This window comes from Girardinichthys multiradiatus, chromosome 18 (assembly GCF_021462225.1).
Source record: "Girardinichthys multiradiatus isolate DD_20200921_A chromosome 18, DD_fGirMul_XY1, whole genome shotgun sequence".
In the NCBI taxonomy this organism is placed as follows: Eukaryota; Metazoa; Chordata; class Actinopteri; order Cyprinodontiformes; family Goodeidae; genus Girardinichthys; species Girardinichthys multiradiatus.
In genome coordinates this window covers 27,830,054-27,836,780 of record NC_061810.1, presented here as the reverse complement: position 1 = coordinate 27,836,780, position 6,727 = coordinate 27,830,054, and positions in this window count along the sequence as shown.

Sequence of the window (6,727 nt, the reverse complement as noted above, 5' to 3'; positions counted from 1 at the left end):
AGAGGATATCTTGACTCAGGCTTCAGCGGGGAGCTCAGTGAGCAACTGGTTGCTGGCTTTAACGCACTGGCAGTTAAACTGAGGGAAGAAATGAAGTGAGGCACAGATATGAAAATATCATCAGAGCAGCTTTGGCTCCTGCAATCCCAATGTAAACACTGGACTCTCTCAAGAAGACAAACATACTCCAACACTTCTGGCATCCGTTTGAGGAAAAGATCAGTGATTAACCACGATGTTTGGCTCTTCCTCACTTGTAGCCCTCATTCTGCAGTACTGCAGAGGTGAAATACCATCAAACTGTTGGTTTTGGAGTTGTGTTGATTGCATCAGAATGATTTGTTCAAGCAAATCAATATAATGGAAAATTGTACTGAAAACATTAATGCACAGCTATTTGTGATAGCAAAAAAACTTGCAAAGTAATTATTTTCATTTTGATCTCTGTCTCTAAGCTTTTTGTATCTACATATGAAGAAAAATGTTTCAGTTTTCCATAACTGAAACAAACAGAAACACAGTATGACAAGCCTGATAAGTTGCAGAACAATCAGCCAGTTGTTTTTTCTTCAGCTGATAGCATACATTGCTGTTTTGGTAAAGACTGTCTTCTCTCCATCAAATTCAGAAATTTAAAGCTCAATTTTAAAAAGCCCTCACACATGTACATGTACATAAACACAAGCACATAACCACATGCACATGGATGGAATGCAGTATTAGTGCCTCAGCTGGGATCAAACCCAAAAAAGCGGAAATGTGCCCAATCAAGGGTTGAAAATACTTCACATTTTTCACAGTAAACGTGGAAGTGCCTGTTCAGGATTACTCCACAAACCACACTATGAAGACTTTTTCTAATGTGTAAGAACGCAAAATGAAATTAAACTAAAGGCTCTCGTCAGAGTTGCTGATAAATGAGTGCAGTCCTTTTTACACGAATCCGGGATATAAGGTTGTTTCCAGACGTCTCCAAAGTTAACATGGACCTCTTGTCCGTTTTCCTGTGATTACTGCTCTCCTTGCCCGGACTGTCAGTTTAGATGGACTCTATTTAATCATTAGGTGACTTCTGAAGGCAAGCGGTTGCACTAGATTTCATTTAGAAGTATCAGAGTAAAAGGGGAAAATCATTTTTGATAAAATGTATTTGTGAAAAACATTAAAAGACATATTTATTTTCCATCAACATCACACTGATGCACTACTTTGTACACACATAATACCCGTACAACACAATTAATTTTGTGGTTGTAATGTGACAAAATGAAAAAAGGTTTACAGGATATGAATACTTTTGCAAGGCACAGTAAGTAACAGTGTAATTACACTGACTTTAAAAAGAAAGGATGTAGATTTACACTAAAGATGGATTAACCCAGATGTATCAGATTGAAAAATAACATGATGACAGATTATGTTGGCTTTATCCTTCATTACAGCTGTGAATAGTCTATTTAATGTGTTTAGATGACACACAGCTTTGCAAAACCAGAGAAGCCCATGTGGACTACAATTTACTGTAACTGGATCATGTTTTCTGGTACTAACATAATCACTAATATCTTAGGTGAACCGTTTTCCATGTTTAAATGAACAATTGTTTCTAAAACAATAAGGTCATACAACAATACAATGATTTAAAAAAAACATAAGGTTTTTTAAAGTCTTTAAATTTACAGCAAAATTTCTATAATCCTCACAGGGTCAAATATATATATATATATATATATATATATATATATATGGACTCAACATATAGATACATTGAGAGACAGCATGTTTAGGAAAATGGCCCTTAGCAGGTTGCACCTGGAGCATATGCTTTCTGTAGCTATCAACAAGATCCTGGCATAAGTGCAGCTGCATATATTGAACCACCCATTCTGGTAGAATTGTTACAGTTTAAATTCTGGGGTTGGGGTCATTCCAGAAGTTTAACCTTGAACTGCTATTGCTGATCCAAATTCAGTTCTGGTGTATATTTGGTGATTTGAGGTACAGTTCTTTTTTGATTGGCACCTTCTCAGTCCACATTGATGTTAAACTGGCCCCGCTGTGGACACTGGTGTGTTAGTATCTTCCAGCTCACAGTAGGCTTGAGCCTTGGTTGTTCCTGTATTCTTCCTAAATTTGAGAATCTGTTTTGTTTCCCTCGTAAGACAACAATTTGAATTTTCTCCTAGATCTTGGCAAGGTGGTTATACATCAAAAAATGTACTTAACATGACAAACAGGTGATCTGTAGTTGTTTACAAATGGCCCAAAAGACTTTCCCAACCTAAATAAATCTACATTTTCCTTTTAAATCATCACTGATTATCTTGAACTTCCCCATTGTTCTGAGCAGTGGTCAGTCCTATGAGTGCTGTCAAACTAATGTGCCTCACAAACTACATGTTTAGTTCTTAATCAAGCTAAAAGGCATTCTAGCATCTTCAGCCCCATTTCAAGATCTAGATAAATGAGCCTCTTGCAACAGCTTGTTGTTGGATCATTCCACCTTGGACAAAGAACATTTCCAAAACCCCAGAATCATCAAATTCCCACACAGGATGAGCTTTTTTTTAATTATGCATAATCTTTTATTATAAATTCCACTATTAAAATGGTTCGAGTAAAATTTTACCAGTTGATGCATTTATGTAAAAAGCGGGTTCAAACAATGTAATTAAACACATTTTAATGTTGACCGAAACCAAAACGGTGTCCTAAATAAATAAATTGTGGTATATCTGCTGTCATCAGCCAGTAGATTAATGTTTCACTCGCCCGGTCTCATAAGAACTGAACAGTGAATAAAACAAATGAGCATGCTCTCCCTTTGTATTTAATTTCTTCCTATTCCTCATGATAATAAAGTTACTCAACAACTGTTCCTCTTCTCATACTCTGACATACAAAATAATGAGGTGAAGTGCAGACTTGGTTAACCATACACTAGAGATTGTGCCAGTAATTACCACAGGACAACATGGTTGTTAATCATAAACTTCTTCTGTACACTGAAGCTTGTGTCTGTTTTTGCTATCAGTCTGAATCACCATTGTTAAATAGTCTCACAGAACTGCACTTTGGACTGCTGCAGGGATTTTAGACGGATTTTAGACTGATGTAAGTGCAACAAGAGAGCCTGTACGTTCAAACAGACATTTTGAACCCATGTGACACTATGCAAACTAAAGAAGAAAACAGAACAATATTTCAGTTGATTGTGTAATAGGAATTATATTGCTGGTGTAATCCCATGCATCTAATTACTTTCTCTTGGTCCAAATGTCTTCATCTGTTTGCATGTTCTAACTGAGACGTAGCTGGTGAATGCTAGAAAGCAACACTTTATAACAAAAGGGAGTGTTTGTCTTACCTCTACACCTCTCTACGTAACAGGACCTGGGATCCAGCTTGGTTTCCCGGCCCAACCTAACAATGTTTGCTGTGCTATGTAGCCCTGTTTGCTTTCCCCTTCGCTGGAGCAACCACCTCTGGGTTTCAGCAGCTTCAGAATGCCAGCACATCTGGGGTAACCAATCAAGGTCTCGGTTCAACCTGAATGCTGTGCTTTAGCTAATAGAGGTTTCTTATGTCAATAAGTAGCTGCACACTTCTGTGCGATTAGCTATAATTTCGAAGGAAACAGAGGTTCATATAGTGTCACACACTGTCGATGCGCTTTGCCCTTTTGAAAAGAAGACCACACAGTTTATCTGTACTGCTCAATCCCGACCCCACTGAGTTCCACTCTACACCTCCTGCTTTTCTGTAATGTCGGCTTCATCGTGAAAGCTCAGTTCTGTGCAGGACAGCGGAAAATGACCAGCTAGGTCGGTGATTTATGAACCACCAGAGTCAATATAGAGATGGCCTCATCATTGTGGCTTCACGGCGGAGCTGTTTTGTGAAAAGACTTGTGTCTGACCTACAGTAGACAACAGTTCGAGTGCTTACATTTTAAGAATCAGAAAGAAATTCTAGTGAGAGATTTAAGCTAACGGATGCCCAAAAGAGGACTCTTTCTGACAGAATTTTCAAAACAGCTCAAAATTTTATTTTTCCAATCATCAAAGCAAATGTTGCGGATTCTTACGCTTCAATCTTTTTTGCACCAGACACGGTATGTGCAAAGGAATAGTCAAAATTTTTGAATTGATCTTTTGAAGTTATCACCATTTGCCGACAGCACTCTTTGAGTTGACGAAACAGAGATTAGTTTTCCAGTGAATGGCTGGTCAAAACAAAACCTGACTTCTACCATGTTGAAAAATCTCAAAATGTCATAGAAGTTCATAATCAGTGTCATATTTGCATGAAATATTATCTGCATAGAAGTCTGTAATTATCTACAGTCAAACGCATGGCAGTCTGCAGTCCAACTAACAATAAACAAAGAAAATAATGCACAATGAAACATGTTGGTGTATCCAAATTGAGAAACCATTCAACAGAAGTTTCGCTCAGTGTAAAAATCAATAAAATAGTGTTCACTTAAACTACTATAATATTTTTGTTTTTACTACATACTAATTTTCTAACAGTAACTCTGACCTAATATGCCAAACACTGTGATTTACAAAAGATTTTTCAAATGCCAAGCTCTGTGTTTAAGGACTGACTTTGTAGTAAAAATCTAGCAGCAAAGTTTTAATTGTAAATAACTGTTAGAAAGAGACATGATAGTGTTTGAAAGAAAAGCTACAACGTTGTATTTTTCATTTTTAATTGCTTAAGGCAGAAAATTGCTTTGTTTCTGCCCTCTTCTGAAGAAGCAGCTTGAGAATAATTTACCATTTATTAATTTACTGAAATAGTACAACTTTTAAAGATTTCTGATGAAACCAAACCAACTTTACATAAATAAAATTATTTTCATGTAATTTATTCGAATGTATAAATACAACTTTAAATAGATGTTTTTAAAGCTAAAGCATCATAATCCTCCTAGTAACTATACAGTACTTTTCAACATTAACTCCCCTTTCCTATATTTTACAACCATAAACTTTGAGGCATTTTATTGGTAAATTATTTTATATACCAACACATTGTGTGGTCTATAAAACAAAGGAGCGTAGAAGGAAAAAATATGTGGGATTATTTTACAAATACATATCTGAAAAGCGTTCAGCCCTCTTTAACACCTTTAAGTAAAATCCAGTGTAACCACTTGCCTTTAGAAGTCTTCTAATTATGGAGTCCACTTGTGTAAAAATTACCCCCAGTAGAAATAAAGATGTTCTGTGAAGTTCTTTGAGGTTAGTTAGATACTGGGCAAAAAACAGCATAGAGAAGTTTAAAGCAAGGTTTGGCTGTAAAACAATTTTTCAAGCTTTGAACATCTCGCAGAAATTTGTTCAAAATGGGAAGAGCATATCACAACTGCAAACCTACCAACACATTGCCTTTCATCAGCAAAAACTGGAAAAACTGCAAGCCTATTAAATCATGGCTGTCCACATAAACCGAATGGCCAGACAAAGAGAGCATTAATCAGAGCAGCAGTGAAAAGGTAACTCTAGAGGAGCTGCAGAGATCCACAGCTGAATCAGCAGAATCAGTCAACACAGCAACTATTAGTAAGATAATCCACAAATTTGGCCTTTACAGAAGTGTGGAAAAAGGAAAGTCATTGTTGAAAGAAAGCCATAAGAAGTCCTATTTGCAGTTAGTCATAAGTCAGTTAGGGCAGCGGTCCCTAACTCTCATCCTCAGGGACCACATCCCTCTGCCACATGTCTGATTTACATAAAAAGGTTGTTAACAAGCTTCTTAAGAACCTGATGGTATGCTGAGGACGTAATGGAATCATTTGAATCAGGTGTGCTGGAGCTGAGGCACACCTGAAACATCCAGAACAGCAGGCCCAGAGGACTCTTTTAAAAACCTCTTTTGACCCTGGCATTTAACTCCAGAGAGCATGATTAGTAGGCCAGTGCTTGCACTATCTTTTGCCTTCTATTGTTCATTTTATTGTTTTTATTGTGTTGTTACCATTTACTGCTTGTAGCATTATGATTTTTCTTCTCGTATGTTTTTTATTCTGTTCTACAACGCTTTAGTTGCTTTATAATATGTAAAGTGCTCTATGAATACAATTTTGATGTAGGGGACACAAGAAATACACAAAGCAAAATTAAGAAAAATTATGGAACAAAGACTGAAGCGGTGGTCCTCCTTACAGTATGACAACAACCCAAACACACAGATACAATAGACACAATAGAATGATTTAGATTAAAGCAACTTTATGATTAGGAGTGTCCCAGTCAAAGTCCAGACCTATATCTAATTAAGAAGATAAGATTAGAAAATGGTGTTGGAGCTGGAGCTTTTCTGCAAAGAAGACATTTTAACACTGAACGTGTGAAGATAGGAGAGACACACTTTCAAAGGCCAAGAGCTGTATTTAGAAAGTGAAAGTTCAGTCAGAGGGGCTGAATATATATGCATGCCACACGTTTCAGACTTCATTTAGCTAAAAAAAAAATATATATATATATATATATATAGAAATCTAAAATAAAATACACAGAAATGTGTGGTTGTAACGTGACAAAATCTGAAAAACTTCAAGGATTATGAATACTTTTGCAATGCACTCTATAGTTATGTTTTTGTTTTTTTGTTTTCTTATCTCCAGCTGCATGTTATAATTTGCCTTTTTTATGACTACATTGCATTAACAACAGAGAGAAAGCAGTGATTTACAAGTCCTCAGTGCACTTTTGTT